The sequence below is a fragment of the Lissotriton vulgaris genome, chromosome 8 (assembly GCF_964263255.1).
Source record: "Lissotriton vulgaris chromosome 8, aLisVul1.2, whole genome shotgun sequence".
In the NCBI taxonomy this organism is placed as follows: Eukaryota; Metazoa; Chordata; class Amphibia; order Caudata; family Salamandridae; genus Lissotriton; species Lissotriton vulgaris.
This window is the reverse complement of record NC_141696.1, coordinates 770058868-770076715: the sequence shown is the minus strand read 5'-3', so window position 1 is coordinate 770076715 and position 17848 is coordinate 770058868.

Here is a 17848-nt window from a genome sequence, read left to right as displayed (position 1 = left end):
TGTGCAACAATCTTCTAGTAATAAGAATAGTCAAAAAATGTGTTCAAGGTGTGGAAGTTTTTCGCACACTTCAGATGCCAAGTTCTGTTTTGCGAATAATAAAGAGTGTCTACGTTGTGGAAGGACGGGGCATTTTGCAAAGATGTGCAAAAATAAAAAAACTCAAGAGTGACAGTGGTCAATGAGTGTGGCGATTTGAAGCGTGATTTGAACAAGATATTAGTTCTGTGTGACACGGTATGCTCTTGCAGGGATCAAAGGGGAAATGCTTTCAAAGCTGACTTTAAGATTGATGAGAAGTTTGTTAGTCTCATGGTTGACACAGGTTCCAAGTGGACCATTATCCCACTATTCTTGATGAAGAGCGTGTGGGGTGAAAAGGTTTTGAAAGAGTGTGACATTTTTCCGTCTGGATATCAAGGCGAGAAAATTGACCTACTGGGCTACTTCGAGGGAAAGATTGAGTTTAAAAATAGATCAGCACCTGGAAAAGTATACATTTCAACCGATGGACCGGCCATTTTAGGTTGTCACCATCAGTATGATTTGCACATTGTGGTTAATCCTAGGTCTGATGATCCAGTGTCTATTGTTGATAATTCATCTGTTGATGAAATACTGGATAGGTTTAAAAATGTTTTTAGGGATCAGTTGGGGGAACTCGTAGGCTATTCCCACCATATAATCCTCAAGGAAGGTAGTTGTCCTGTCCAGCATAAGATGAGGAGAGTTCCTTTTGCTTTGCGAAAAGAAGTTAAGGCTACTTTGGAAGAAATGCTTCAAGGTGGCATTATTGAACCTATTGAGGCGTCCCCGTGGGTTTCACCAGTAGTAATTTCGCAGAAATCAGACAACAAAATTAGGTTCTGTGTGGACCTGCGTTCACTGAATAAATGTGTGGTTGCTGATGTGTTCCCACCCCCAAACATTAGTGAGTTAGTGTCAACACTCAAGGGGGCCAAGTTTTTTAGTAAATTGGATCTAAAGCATGCGTGCCATCAAATTTGCTTAGATGATAAGTCCAAACATTTGACTGCATTCATCACTAGCGAAGGGACCTTCCAATTCACGAGGTTACCCTTCGGACTTGTCTCTGCGGCTAGTGTATTCCAGAGATTAGTCTCCGAGGTTTTTAAGGGTCTAGATAAAGTACTATACTTTCAAGATGACATCTTGATCTATGGAGACTCTCTGGAGGAGCACAATGGGATTTTGCAGAGCGTGTTAAGAAGAGTGGATGATGCTGGCCTAACGTTGAGAAAGGAGAAGTGTGCGTTTCTTCTGAAGGAAATAGAGTACTTGGGTTTTTGCCTGTCTGAGGAAGGCATTAAACCTAAGAGGAACTTGTTGGAGGCCATTGAATTAGCTCCCTTCCCCGTTGACAAGGATCAACTTAGGTCCTTCATGGGTTTGATCGAGTTTTACTCGAAATTCGTGAGAGATTTCTCCTCCAAGACTGCTCCCTTGAGATACTTGTTGAAAAAGGGTGTCAAATTTAATTGGACTGTTGAGCATGAGTCTTGTTTCAACATGATTAAAAGGGAACTTAAGTCTGCTAATGTTCTTACCCCTTTTGATACTGCTCGGTCCTCTATCTTGATGGTCGATGCCAGTGCTGTAGGTCTTGGTGCAGTTCTCTTGCAAAAGCATGGAGGGGAAGAGAAGACCATCGCTTTTGCGTCCAGGCCCTTGTCTGTCTCAGAATCTAATTACTCAGTCATAGAGCGTGAGGCTCTTGCTGCTGCTTGGGGCACGAGTTACTTTAGGACCTACTTGTGGGGGTACAAGTTTGTTCTCCGTACGGACCATAAACCCCTTTTAAATGTTTTAGCTCCGGGTGGTGCCGGAAAAGGGTCTCCCAGGTTAGCGAGATTGGCCTCTCGTCTACAAGACTACCAATGTGAGATTGAGTTCGTTCATGGCTGGAAAAACATTCACTTGAGCTTAAGGAGTTCGGTCCCGGGACATGAGGAGGGCTGGACCCTTTTTCAAAATAAACATATACAATTTGCTCTCCTCACAATTCTTTTTTGCTTAATGATTTAAAGCACATAACTCAGGTCTACTACTGAATATGTGGGTTTATTTAGTGTCACCCTTTGCTTTTCAATTTCCAAGTACATAAAAACTTTTATGTTTGAAAAAAACACATCACATATAACACTTAATGGAAAATATACAACACACAAAATTACCAACACTTTCGATACATCAAAAAATGAATGAACAGAATTACAACACATATATGCACATTTGTTTACAAATAGCAGCAATTTTTAGAATCATCAAGTTCAAACTGCCAAAAAAGATACTTCTATTTTACTGTAAAGTCAATGAAGGAAGTTTTTTATAAAGAAGGCCGACTGAAAAAATTAAATGATTCCCAAAATCGCAGTTAGTCCTGGTTCTTTTTGGGGCCTTCTAGATGCCGACGCGTTTCGAACCCGTTGAGTAAATTAACGGGATCTCGTCAGGGCTTTATCACTTCAATGTATTATCGTTCTGTGCACAAAAGAAGAGAGAACAACACCTTAGTTCTGTTGCTCTCGCCCATTTAAAATCACTCGACCTATATGTTTTAGAACAAAGGTTCTATACCTGTAGTTTATGTCTGGCCGGGTTCAGGTGGGTTCAACAACCTTCTTGTTTAACTTCTGTTTTTGGGAACCCTAAGGAATAATTTAGTATTAGAATTAACGTTTGAAAGTCAAGGTGGTGACTAGTGATCTCTTTGGTTAGTGAGCGGTGCTTAGAAAGTTGTACCTTATTCGAGCACCGCTGCCCCTTTAGAGTATGTCCTCTTTCCGATTCATTTCGTCTCCTATGTGTCTCTGGCTTGTGCTCCCTGTGTGTAGAAAAAATCGAATTCTTTGTCACAAGAGCGATCCCTTCCATTGCCATACTGTTAAGGGAAGAGTTCATAAAAACAAACTACCTTGGAGGGGCGTCCCTCGGCAGGCGTGAGTTTTCTTCTTACTTGTACGTTGCCGTGTGTCTTGAGTCTATTAAAAGGAAGGGAGAGCGGGTTGAGTGCATCTACTCGGCGCTCGTAATATATGCTACTAGGCGGGCCCCCCGTGTTTACTCCTACCTTTAGTCATGGGAAGGGGGTCAGGGCATCTGGTGTTCTGCAGCGCGTCTGTCGCTGTCTGCTTCCGTGTTGGTGCCGGCGTTTAGTGAGAAACGACCATCTGATGGTCGGCGTCATGCGTTATTATCGGTGACGCGGCCCAGGCATTGTGGCATATGTAGTTCATAGTCGTTCTGGGGCCGCATTCATAGAGAGTTCCTTATGCTTGAGAGTATATTTAGACAACACTGTGGCGGTGGACCGCGTGGAGCACTATTTCGGGGGTAGTTTTAAGAGGGAGTTAGAGCCTAGAGACTTTTGACAGTGTGTTCAGCCCACTTTGGGCGCTGTTAAATTTAAGAATCAGATAAGCTTCTTTTGTTAAGAGGACATTTTCAATATCTGGGGGACATTTCGACTGATTGATACTGTACAATACTGTCCATTTAAAATCAGTTTCTCGATGGTTAGCCTCTGTGAAATGCTGTACCATGGGCGCATTGGGTACCTTGTTTTTGAGTCTAGATCGATGCTGGGTGATACGGGTATTTACCTGTTGGGTAGTTTTCCCGATGTAGATTTTATCACACGGGCATACAATGACATATACAACATTTTTTGTCCGACAATTAGAGAAACCTACATTCTTCCATTTGATTTTCTTGTGGTTAAATTCTGTGCCTTCGATCGTGGTATCACATGAGGCACAGTTACCACATTTGTGATGACCCGATATGGGTTTCAATCCCCATTGGGAGAGGAGGTCACTTTTGGGTTTTTGGATTCGCACATCAGCACGAACTAGTTGCTGACCTAGGCTTTGGTTCTTTTTATATGCAAATATTGGCCTCGGGAAGGGGCATTCTAATTCCTCGAGGAGGTGCCAATTTTTCAGGACCATCTGTCGGATTTTGTGCGTGTCTGGGCCATATGTGGTCACGCATACCATCTTTTCAAGCTCTGGTTTGTGCTTATCCTGCGTTAGTAAGCATTCTCGGGGTGTGTATCGTGCCCGTTTGTATGAATGCTTAAGGAGTTTTTTGGGGTAACCTCTGTTTGTCATCTCTCCACAAAAAGTATGGACATGTTGGTCATACTCTGATATTTCTGAGCAGTTTCTCCTTATCCTAAGGAGCTGTCCATAGGGAAGATTTGCTCTGAGATTTCTGGGATGGTCACTACTGTGGTGTAGGATTGTGTTCTTGTCGGTCTTTTTCTTATAGAGGCACGCTTTGAGGCTTCCTCCGTCATTAGAGATTTCCACATCGAGAAACGTCATTTTGCTCTTGCTATGTTCAATAGAGAATTTTATGTCCTGGTGTCTGCTGTTTAGCCATTGGTGGAATGCCATCAATTCCGTGTGGCTCCCCTGCCACAGGAGCCACACGTCGTCGATGTATCGCAACCACTGTTTGATATGTGACTTGAACGGGTTGTTGTTGTCCACGAATCTGCGTTCATATTCTGCCATGTACAGAACTGCCATTTCGGGCGCATATGGACAACCCATAGCCGTGCCTTTGACTTGGACGAAGAACTGGTCATTAAAGCCGAAATAATTTTTCTTTAATGTCAGTTCGGCTAGTTGGAGGATAAATGATTTTAAATGGGCGAGAGCAACAGAACTAAGGTGTTGTTCTCTCTTCTTTTGTGCACAGAACGATAATACATTGAAGTGATAAAGCCCTGACGAGATCCCGTTAATTTACTCAACGGGTTCGAAACGCGTCGGCATCTAGAAGGCCCCAAAAAGAACCAGGACTAACTGCGATTTTGGGAATCATTTAATTTTTTCAGTCGGCCTTCTTTATAAAAAACTTCCTTCATTGACTTTACAGTAAAATAGAAGTATCTTTTTTGGCAGTTTGAACTTGATGATTCTAAAAATTGCTGCTATTTGTAAACAAATGTGCATATATGTGTTGTAATTCTGTTCATTCATTTTTTGATGTATCGAAAGTGTTGGTAATTTTGTGTGTTGTATATTTTCCATTAAGTGTTATATGTGATGTTTTTTTCAAACATAAAAGTTTTTATGTACTTGGAAATTGAAAAGCAAAGGGTGAAACTAAATAAACCCACATATTCAGTAGTAGACCTGAGTTATGTGCTTTAAATCATTAAGCAAAAAAGAATTGTGAGGAGAGCAAATAGTATATGTTTATTTTGGAAAAACATTCAAGCAGACTGCTTGTCGCGTCTGCCTGTGCGATCCACTAGCTGTGTCGGTCCCTCTAAGGATGTCTTGGATGATTTAGCAGTTGCTATAGCAGAGGATGTTATGTTTGTGGGGGGTGGCTCTTTTTCTCATGATGAGTGGTCAAAAGGTATGGAGGAGGATCAGACTTTAAAGGCAGTTATAAGTCTTGTCTCGAAAGGAGCAAGAAGGGAGAGCACTGTTGATCCTCAGGTTAGACCGTTTTTGAAGATCTTGGATGAACTTTCCTTGGCAGGGAAGGATGTTTTGATGCGGGGTGATTGCTTTGTTCCTCCTGGTTTGTTAAGGAGTAGGATTCTTGACTTGGCTCATGAGGGCCATTTGGGCCAAAGCCTCACCCAACGTCGTGTTAAAGAAAACTTTTGGTGGCCTACTGTTGATAGTGATGCAGTGGACTGTGTGCTGAGATGTAATTTTTGCAAAGAAGGGGAGAAGCGTCTGAAAATTGTAGGATCTCAGTCACCGCAGAAAATTGGTTTTGAAAATGTACCTTGGCACAGTGTCTGTTTGGATTTTATAGGCCCTATGAGTGAGTTACCTTTAAATCAACGCTATGCCATTGTTATAATTGATTGTTACTCGAAGTGGCTTTGTGTACAGTTTGTGAGGGAGATAAACACTGATACCACCATTAACTTTCTGAAGGGTGTTTTCTTGAATGAGGGATACCCTTCTGTCCTTATCTCGGATAATGGCACTCAATTGACTTCTTCGAAAATGGCTTCGTTTGTACGTGAATGTGGCATCAGACATCAGAAGACAAGTCTTTACAATCTGCAAGGAAATGGTCTTTGTGAGAGGGTGAATCATCTTGTGAAGGGGGTGATCCAAATGTTTGTAGAAGGTGGTTGTTTTTCACATGAGCGTGTACAAGAACTTGTCTGGGCTTACCGGTCAACGCCTCATAAGAATGGTGAAAAATCTCCTTTTGAATTAATGCGTGGGCGTGCACCAGTGACAAGGTTGACTCCTGCTTGGTTAAGGTGCTTAGATGATGAAGAGCTCTTATCCCAAAGCAATGTTCCCTTACCTATCTCTGTGGGTGATCTTGTTAAGGTAACGCCGGGTAGGTGTACTAAGGGTCTTAGCAAGTTTAGAGGTCCCTACAGAGTTAAGAAAGTCTTCCCACATTTTGTTGTTCTGGCCAATGGTGAAAGTTGGAACTATAGGAGGGTAGCATTATACCAAAAGAAGAAAGATTTTTCCTCTGATGGTTTAATGGCTAGTGGTTCTGGGGGGTGCAATGGGTACTTGTTGACTTCCGGTGGTGGTTCTTGTTCCACCTCTCTCCCAACTGTACGGGGGAGGTGGGTAGTGGGGATGCTTCCACTTCTTTATGTGTGCATGGTAGTTATTTGGTTGATTCTGCCCCCACCACTTCTGTTCCCACCATTTCTTCTTCTTCCTTGTTGGAAGCCAGATTGAGGAGTCCTCGCTCTCGTCGTCCACCCATCAATCTGAATGACTATGTACATTGATCTTTATTATGCTTTCTTTTACATTTGTTTTCTTTCCTTGTCAAGGGGGGAAGATATGTTGTACAGTGCTTAGCTCTCCTCTGGAGCTGTCACTCTAGATTACTGTGGGTGTTCCTAGTTCTGGAGTTCTCCTTCGCCCTGTTGGCAGTTGGAGCTCAGGTCAGATGAGGGATGGACCTACCTGTTCTGTGCTGCAATAAAGCTGTTTCCTGAAGTACCTGTTCGTGAGATCTTATTTCCGTTTACAACAATCCACTTCTGGCTTGCCCTTGTAATGAGTCTCTATTAAAAGTCTCTCGCCTTCGCCTGAACTGGGTCCCCACCGCCAGAGTTCTGTCTGTGTCTTATGTCCTTGATTCAACAACCTCTTCTTTTTTAAACGCTGTGGCCTAGGTTCCCATCTTGGTATCACTTCATTGTCATCACTGTCCCCCCCCCCCAGCTCTTCAGGTCTACAGGCCACCTTGTGTTCTTCTCAAGGAGTTAGAGAGGAGGTGCTATATCGTCGATATCAAAACAGTGCAAGGAAAAAAAAACAGGTGTTGAGGGGTCCGCTATACCACCCTGTCACTCTCTTGCCGCTTAGCCCCTTGGTGTCAGGTCTCTTGTTTCTCCCCCTCCTAGCCCCTTTATGTCGAGTGGGCTGTGGTTGTGCCTGTTCCTTCTTAATTGTAATGGGTTGCCCATGCCTCTACCACAGACCTGTGTCTATTGCACGTGGGGTGGGGGGCGTGTCCCCACACCAAATGAAGGGTGATGTACTTCAGTGCTTCTTCTGTCCATGCTTGAGGTCATGAGGCTGAGCGGGTCTGGCTATGCTTCTTTGGCGCCCATGACCTCACCAAACACTAGCAGTGTCTGCAACCCATGAGGTAGAAGGCCGCCCCTCAGATGAGAGGTGAGATAGTTCAGCAAGCCTGTCGCCCGCCTCAGGTGCAGCCTGTTGTGACCTCAATCAGTAGTCTCTCCTCATCTGCTGTATCGGCTCTTCCTAGAGCTCCGGGGCTATAGACCATGGGTGGGGGCCACATGGGGGGAGTTATACACAATGAATGTGTCCAAGTCACCTGTGCTTTGGGTGAGACTAGGGGGTTTTGCTCCCTCAATTTGCATGTGGGCCTGTTTCGGGGGTTAACTTCAGGGCACCACTCTGCTTTCCAGAACTCCCTATGACTGGGGGCAGAGCACTTCAATCCCCACATCCACTGGGGGGGCCCTCCTCACCTGCGTCCCTGTCAGACCCGACTTCAGCACGGCCACTGGCATAACCCGCTGTTACTCCTCCGCTCCTCCGTCAACAGCGCACATGTCATCCCCCAGCCGTAGGTCGCTCCTCCGACAGGCTGGTTCACACACCCTCCAGCTAAAAGGCAGAGGGCTCTGTTGCCCGGCTCAGGGGTATAGCTGCGACTGGCTACCGGATTCTGCCGGCTCTGTCTCTGGTTCTCCTATGAGCTGCTTTCCTCGCCCGCATACTCGCCAGGCCAAAATCTCTGTGACTCTCCAGCTGAAGGAGTAGGGCAGGGTCGGCATTTTATTTTTTATTTTCAAAAAAGAAAATTCAGTTTCGGATGAGGTGCAGGGCTCCGTCATGTTGATGGAGTCCTGCATCAATCAGTGAAATGCATTTATAAGAACGGCTGTGATGGTGGTTCCTGACAATGCTTTGTAAATGAGCACCAGTTTGGTGGTCATTTATAAATCTGGAGGGCGGTACCTTCACCAGAGGGATAAAGAAATGTACTCCATCGTCATGGTGGCACAACGGGCCGTCCACTAGGATTTAAATTGGGCTCTAAGTCAGAAGGTAAAATCTTTGATCACGATGAGCCTGTTTAGTGTATCCGACCCACTCTCCATCGCAATGAACATCAAATTGTTCCAACTTGTTGGTCTACCACGACCATTGGCTATCATTTGCACTTTGTGCTTTTTGGTGCTATTTCTACTCAAAACTTTAAAAATTCATATTTTTGTCATTTTGATGGCATTTTGTTTGATACATTTTACCCTCTTTTTAAAACGTAGTTTTAATTTCAGTTTTAGGCATTTTTACCTTATTACTATTTTGCTACTGCATAAAAATCTTACACGTTGCAATAAGTCAAGCCTGACTGACCTGTTCCGTAGCTAACATGGTGTTGACCTCAGGATAATTCAGTAACTTTTGTTGCATGAATTCTGTGCACACACAAAGCTATGTGTAGGATTGCAGGACCTTAGGGTATAGGGACTGAGTTATCCTACCACCTTTGTACCCATGAGCCCAGGCTCGACTAGCTATAGTGTCTCACTTGCTATCATACTGGCTCACAGAGAAACAAGTGATTAGACACTCTAGAACACAACACTCCAGGCTATCTCAGGAATCCCAGTAGCAAGAGACACCTTTTTGCTCACACTCTTGTACTTCTCCAAAATAAGAACTGACAGAGACACAAACCAGTTTAAAATATTTATTTTAACTAACGTGTTCTAATATGCTTTACACGTGCCCCAACAAGCAGGAAAAGGCATAACAGAAATATGGTAAGCATAACAATTAGTCCGTAAATCATGAAAGGAGCTGGCATTATAAAAACAACAGTATAGCCTAATCTCCCTCCCCTTGTATAAACGCAGAATGATTATAAATCAGAAGATCTCTGGGCGTTATCTGCAGACTCTGTACCTCAGTCTATAGATGGCAGATCTACATCATAGGTGCTGTCCATGGAAAGGTCCCTCTCCAGGTGTGTGCTACCTATTTGTGTATTCCAATAAGATAAATGTACCTATTCCCAAACAACAGCTGCATCAGTATGCTTTGTCTGGGTACTAGGGCCGGACCAGAACAGAATATTAAGGGGCATTGTTGTTCAACCTTGCTCCCAATGTTCAGACTAAATTCCAGGAACCAGCAGAGTGTGAACCCAGTGATAGGTTCTCATGTGAAAACGGCAAAAGACATTTGCAAAATAAACTTGTGTAGTAATGTTTGCAAAGCAGCGGACAATCAGGAGCGTGCTGTTTGCTAACTTATAGAAGATGACAATGTCCCCAAGGGCCATGTGACACTTTAAGGGTTCACCCTGAGAAGGGTGTCGATTATTCCTTACACCCACCCCAAATAATAAATCAATTTCTTATAATTGTCTACCACACAGACTATATTTGTTTCTTTGACTGAGTCCAGAGGTTACTCACTAAGTATTTCCATTAGGGGGTTTGTTTAGCCACAGGATGAGGCATCACATTCCAAAGAGGCATCACAGGCTACCTGTTTACCTCTTCCAACAGCTACAACTACTGTTTATTTTATCAAGAACACCCACAATGACATTATTTATCTGCTGAGTTTTCAAAAAATGAAAGCATAGACTGGTGCACTCTTTTGCTGAAAGTACACACCTGATAATTTCTTCTAAATAAGTTACCATTTTTACAGGTCATATTTGCATCTGCTGTGCATTAAATAGTTCCTCAGAATGCCCATTTGATGGGAGCCCTCCCCTTCTCATGACGGAAGGTCGATCAATGAATTCCTGGAAACAACCTGGGCCCTTGGAAGTGGAGTCAGTTGGGCTATGGCCAGCTCAGAGCTGGCAGGTTGAATTATCACACCAACCTTCCTCCCATCCAGACCATGTTAAAATTGGGTCACGAGTACACTCACCATTTCTTGCATGACTGGTTCGAGGCAAATGTTACATTCAATCATGTATGCACCTTTTCGTGGATTTTCACCAAACCAGGACTTGCGTCCGCTCGACACCATCGTGGAAAGTGGATGACCACTCTCGGGTTGGCGGTCTCGACCGCCGAAGGACGATGCAACTGTCACTTACTCACATTTCCCTATAGGAGCAAGGGCTATGGCCATAAACCGGCCATAGCAAAACCTCTCATATGGAAATGGGAGGTTGTGTTCATCCCTGCACTGCACGGCAGGTACTACAGGGTGCCTGCTACATGGTGCAGGAATCAGCAGGGGGAGCCACCAACTGTAGGCCGCAGTTTAATGAGGGCCCTGCTAGATGCCCCCAAACTCGTTTTTTGACAGGCTTTCCATGTCGGAAAGCCCGGCATGGAAAGCCTGCCAGAAACTGAGCATTCTATTCCAGACGGCGTAAAACGCCCTCCATATGGATTACGTGCTGGGTCTGACTGGCCAGTGGGCTCCTTGAGCCCATTAGAAGTCACCCGGAATGACCAGCCAGTTTCACTTCTGACTGCTTAAATTGTCATTGGGTGGTCGGAAGGGACACAGACGATCTTAGTCGGAAAGCATCCAACCTACGGTCGGAGGTTTTCTGACCGAGATTGTAATCGCCCCCTCTATATTATACCTTTTGTAGGGATCTTTTTTTTACTGCAACAGGCATTCACAATATTGATTATAATAACTCAGTTATTAACTGGGTCTTGTATGCTTGATACTAAAATAGTTTGGCTCTCTATTGTTCAACTTGTTTATATTTGATGTTACCTAAAAGGGGACTTCAAACAATATCTGCGTTATTTCTGGTGAGGTTTTTTCTTCTCCACCTGAGTGCATCCTTTTGGCAGCAGGGTGTGTGTCTGGTGCAGCACCCATTGAATGAAGCGCAATCCTTTGGAATCCAAAAATGAAATTTTGTCACTCTTGTTACTAGTTTGTTCTTACTGTTGCCACTGTTACTGCCACCCTATCATCCTGGCCTATGTCCTTCCTGTCAGGTTGTGTGTATGCCCTCAAGTTTGCACTGTTGTCACCTCTCCCGCTACGGTCTTTGGTGGTTTACTATTGCTCCCTTACACTAACAGACAGGATGGACCAGCTGTTAATCCAGACTTGTGTTTACCAGACAGAATGGAAACACCAGTTTATCCAGACTTGTTTTCACCAGCTGTCTGTTTACCTAGACTTGTTTCCACCAGCTGCCGATTGTGCAAATACTCTTTCTTGTATAACAGGACTGAGCCACCTATTAGTTCATACTTGTTTTGCCAGCTGATGTTTTTTTAAACACTTGCCTCTCGCATAACAGGAAGAAGCCAGACGTTCAGATTGTTTTGCCAACAGTTGTTTTTGTAAACACTTGCGTCCTTCGTAGCAGGAAGGAGCCATACAATTCTAGACTCTGCTATTGTAATTGGGGCATTTATACAGATGCACACTTGCATCAGAAACCTGCTTGGCTTTGTGGATAGCAGAAGGATGAGCTGCCCTTTGCTCACTCTCCCAGAACCTGTGGATACTTATCAGATCATCGATTTCCAGCTGGAGCTTCCGAGATCGGATGCAAGCTGGGATCCCTGCTGAGCTCAGCACCTCTTCACCAGCCCCCTGCGAAAGCAAAAAAAAACAAAAAAAGTCATGTAACCTAATTCAAACCTCTCACAAGGAGGTTCTACAGCACAGATAACTTTTGCCTTGAGGGGAAAACAGCTTTGGACAATTAGAAGCACTATCCAATGCTAGTGATTTGTGACTCATGCTAGTGCACTAAAAGTATGTTAGACTTTATAACTTACTTTCAGGACTCCTGAAGCAGGACATGTCACATTTATGATTCCTAATCAAAGCCAAGAGGATTGCCCACATAAAGAGAAGAATAATAGTATCCTAAGACTAGAGGCGGATCCTCAAGGAACTATATTTACATAGTCTCTGAAAGAGTTGGGTGATGAACATTAAACCAAGTAAAAGTATGGAACAGTAAATCATTGAATAGTATTGTGATGTCCCTAGTAATACTGTTTCTCTCTTTTAGAATATATATCTTAAAGTAGGAGGTCTACTACAGGGGGCAGTGCTGGATGTATGTTGGTGTCCAGATCGCCAGTACCAGATCCGCCAAGGTTTCTTTTATTATTTTGTCCCATGCCCCTTTCCCTTCTGGGATGCTTGCTGGCTGATTGCTGTAACCACAACATCAAGAGGAGATCTAGGAATGAGAGGGAGGCAAGACATCACCCCTGTGGAAAAACTGGTCTTCAAGTGAGTGGCAAGTGTCACACTAACTGTAACGCTCATGATTGGGATGCACGGTCAACTAGTTCACTGCTACCACTGTGTAATTGAAATGTAGAAGAATGGGGTAAGAACAAGGACCACCATAAACACCAGGGGCTCTGATCTGATACACATTGCAGGTGAGACATGATGAAAAACAGAGATGTAGATGCATGTCTGGGTCATAGAAATGACCAACAATATTGTGACACAGCACCCACGCATGCTAGGAAAAGGATGTGGCAGAGACAGAATTGTGCAGCTATTGTAGAATTGTAGTCCGTCATCACTGTCAGTATTGTAAAGCTGGCATGGGTAGTGTCAAGTTGGGGTAGAAGTAAACTGAGCTCCATGCTTTCTAGATGTTCCTCGATCCAGCCAATTAAGTTTAGCATTGGAGGATGTGTCTTCAAGGCGAGGAGTAGAGCATTGCTGTGCTGTGGGAATGATCTCCTAGCATCGCAGTTACATTGTCCTGCAGAGTCCCTGACAGCACAAGAGAGAGAATAGGAAATACTTATATCTATGGAGTGAGGCAAATACAGAGACTATTTGGAGACAGAAGCCTAACTACCTAAACGATTCCTGTGGCCAAGACATGACCTCTACTTCTCTTATGACATCAAGAGATCACCTGGTGCTTTTGTGACACCAACCCTAAAAATAGTTTCTTCGGCTGCATTTTTTCATATGTGAGCTGTGCTAGCTAGAATACTGAGTGCCCTCTAATAGTAATATTGAGGAATTACCTACTCACCTTTGCGTCATTTACCGCTAGACTCCACCAGCAATAATACGCAGGAAGACATGTCTCACACTGTTCAAGTGCTCACTTGGTGAGTCTTTGCTAGAATCATACATTTCCGTTACTATGTTCCCAGATGAGAGTGGAAGTCACATCTTTTGGTCATGTCTGTGCACATTTATGGTAAAGTCCTGGGAGCCATTATATGAGCCTTGTTTTATTCCAGGCGTTTCTTGATGGGTTGTCTCATCTGCATGTATTTCAGCTGAGCTTTTTCGGCGCACCAAGGAAGTATTGTCTGTGGAAGGATGAACAGCCTAGTAGAAATGATAGGGAACTGGAATATCAAGCTTAAGTGCACATTGCAGTCTGCACAAGCACAGAGTTTCATCAATTTCGCCCAAACCATAAAACAAATTGCTACAGGGTGGGGTACACAGCAATATTTATTCAATACATCCTTATTTGCATCGCTCAATAAGATACTTCTTGTACTAATTCTTCTAAATGTCATTAATGCCCACGCTGTCTTTTCTTTTCCCATAGTCTGCTTAGAATCTCACACTGTTACTGTAGCAAGTGGTTCATAACTTGATTGTAGTAGGTTTTCCACTTTGGCACTCAGTCACTGAGAGTCCCACTGACATCACAATGATGCCCATAGTTTTTAAAAATGTAGCCATAATTGCTAATGGGGTCAATAGAGCTAAAAATTCTAATCTAATCTGACCTTTTAAGGTCATTTTGGGTAAGCTGGATTGTACGCAATAGGTGCAGCCCTGAGCAACATCAAGACGCTCCAATGCCATACAAGGAAATTCTTGTTACCATACTTTATATTAGGGATCCACTTCATTTTAACTGTTCTCATAATAGGAGTGAGAGAAGATCCTGTTAAGTTCTACAAAATATGTAGTAGTGCAATGCTTTCCAGCTGCTTTTTGTTTTATTGAGGCTCTCAGATTGGATTACTGACAGGGTATTGTAAAAATAAATATAGTGTGGACAGAATATTGTCTGAAAAATATTGAGAACCAAAATAGCACAAAAGTAAGTATAGATATACTATTCTTAACTCCACATCTACGTACCTTGAAGATATATATCTCCAACATACATATATGTGAAGTTACCCATAGTGCAACTTAGCTTGCCTGTAGAAACTGACCTTCACAATATTTTTGTCCTTCATATTCTTGACACAATATTTTGTCTCATGATATTTCTGTTCCCTATACACTGTCTAAACACCCCTCAGATGAAGGAGACAGCCCTAGGTATTTATAGAAAACTACTCTTTTTAATGTTTGTCAGTTGTTTTTCCTTTCATGAACACTTTGCGACTAGTCAAGACAAATCTCATCAGGCCATGAATTTGGAATTTTCTACTGTTACAGCTAGACATTTGTACTATCAAGAATCTGCCATGGTTCTCTAATTGATATTGTCAAGAGTTCATTGAACATTCTGGGACTTCTTATGTGGACTTGCGTCTGCTCAACACCATCGTGGAAACAGGACCGACCGGCCTTGGGTTGTCGGCTCACAACCGCCTAATTACGAAGCGACTGCACTGCCCATGCTGTCTTTTCTATTCCCACAGTCTGCTTAGCATCTCACACATAGTTACTGTTGCAGGTGGTTATTAACTTAATTGTTGTAGGCTTTCCACTTTGACACTCAGTGGGTCAGGAGTGGATAAAAGGTTGTTTTGTATTTTAATTATTAAAATTGAGATATTTATATTCATGCTTTTTTAAATTGCTTTCATATTGTTATTGATTTTAAACATTTTTAATAAGTATGGTTTTTTGTTTGTAATATTATTAAACGTTTATTGTTCACTCAGTTTTAAATTAATTCTGTTAAATTTTAAACTAATTTTATTGAAATACTTTTAATATATTTATTGGTTTTTATCAAATGTGTTTTTGTAATTGCTGCATTTTGTTGTTCACTATCATTTTAATGGTATGTATGTTAATTTTATAATTTCACTTTAAAAAAAACAAATTTGAAAGCTAATGTTTACTAATTAATTACATTTTATATTTTGAATGTTAGGGTTAATGTTTGTGTTGGTTGTACTCTAAATTTACTTTATTTGTGTTGTGTGGTTTACTGTTTTGGGACAACTAAAATGAATGTCTATAATGTATTCATGCTAGTAGTGTGTCTATTATAATTTTGTGGGAGTTGGTCATTTTGAAATCTAAAAAAACAGCACATTACTTCAGGTCAAGGTGGAGATCTGCTTCCTGACTCTGCAGTCTCCATTTGGGAAAGTATATGGAAAAAATATCAATGGCCTTAGAATTATGTTTTAATTATTTTTTATGGCAAACATTAATATAAATATATTATAAAAATGTCAGTGCTGTTTATAAAAAAAACTAAACATCTATAAACTTAATTTGAAAATGAATCAGAAAGTCATAAACGTATATGAAATTACAAATATTTTGCTGAAATGTAAATTAAAACATAAATTCCCACCAAAAGAAAAACAATATTTTGCTGAAATGTAAATTAAAACATAAATTCCCACCAAAAGAAAAACAGTTATTTGTATTATGCATTAATATTTTAATGTTAATGGTATTAAAGGTGAATTATAGAATAAAATAAAATAATTTAGTTGTAGTCTAATACAAATATTGTTACATTACCTTTACATTTAAAAAAGAGTATTAACATATTTTTTAATTAACAAAGATTTAATATTTCTATATATTTTTTAACATTAAAATGTATTGATTTGTATTTTTAACATCATTAAATAATTTCACTTGCTTTGACATTGTTTAATATGGGGGTTTATTTAAATTCTGTAACAACATCAGTTTCTACAGGATGATGCTGCAGTACCAGGGTTATCTATGTGTGGTGTTGGATTTACTACTATTCGTTTGTAGTAATTTATACTCAGAATTTGTGATCAGCCAAAAGGGATGAATTCACTCAAAAGCATAAACTACATTAAATGAATATATTACCTTTGTCACTCAGGACCAAACATTTTGTTTATCATTTTAAAACAATGATACATAAAAGAAATTTTTAGTATTGATTATTACGGGATGAAAGTTATTTTTGTTTATTTAAATTTTTCTGCTATTTTTTCCAGTTTTTCAAAATTTTGTGATCTTGCCCATTTTGGGCTGTTTGTGGTATTTGCAGTCTTGGATTTCCATTGCTGGTGTCCGTTTGAGGTAAGACTATTTTAAAAATTCTGATGGTTTAGTGGTAAGAAGGAAGGGTTTTTTAATTAGTTTGGCTTGTCTTTGTAAGTTAAAGCTGTTTCAGTGTATATTTTTTAGTATAGTATGTTACCTAGTTTACTGTATCGCAGTAGATGTTATAGTGAAATGTAATGTTTATTTTGTTTTTATTTTTGTGTTCTGTGTTTTTTGTATTTTAATGCTTTTTTACTGTTTCTTCTTATATTTGATTTGTAAGAGGTTTTGGGTGGGATTATCAGTTTTTTTCATTAACAGGTTTTTACTTTTAGGCATCAAAGATTATTTTTAACCTGGATTTGTTCAGTTTTTTCCAACATAAAAGTGTTGGGTATTTTCTAACTTGAATTATGTTTTACTTTTCCTTGATGTTTCAGTTTTTCCTAAGTGTTTATTTATTTTCTCACATTTTTAATGTTTTAGATAGATTCTTGGATTGTTGAACTGGTAATGGAGGTTGCTTTTTTCAATGGGTTCTTTATCCATTTTTTGAGGGGGGTTCTTTTTTATCGATGTTGTTAGGATTGTATTTTTTTGCTCATAATTTCACTGACCAGGACTTCACTTATGAAACTTTATAATGTTATTTTCTGTTATTCGGTGAGCAATTTTACATTTTTGATGTAATATGTAAGATTATAGGCAGTGCATTGCAGGGCGTAAGTTATACTTAACTCAGGTAGCTATAACTGCTGAATTCCACTGGTTTTGTATGTGTGAAATCTAAGCCTGATTGTAACATACCTATAATCTTATTTTTCGTAAGTACATTTCTAAGGTTTATTTAATACTAATTTTCAACTATAACAACAAAGGTTACAGGGACATTATAGTTAGGGCATAGATTAAAAAAAACTTCGAAATTCACTGAAAAAAGGTTGCAGGGATGATATAGTGAGTCTCAGTTATGTCATCAGTAATGACATTTGAGGTGTGATTAGTGATGTCATTTGAGATGTCATCAGTGATGTCATCATTGCTGTCACTAACCATGTCATGAGCATCGTAATATGTGCAGTCATAAGCAGTGCATTGTGGGGGCGTAATTTATAGTTTGCTTAGGTAACTTTGGTAATTATCACACTACTCCTAACTCCGATCCCTGTGTAAAAACGTGTTTG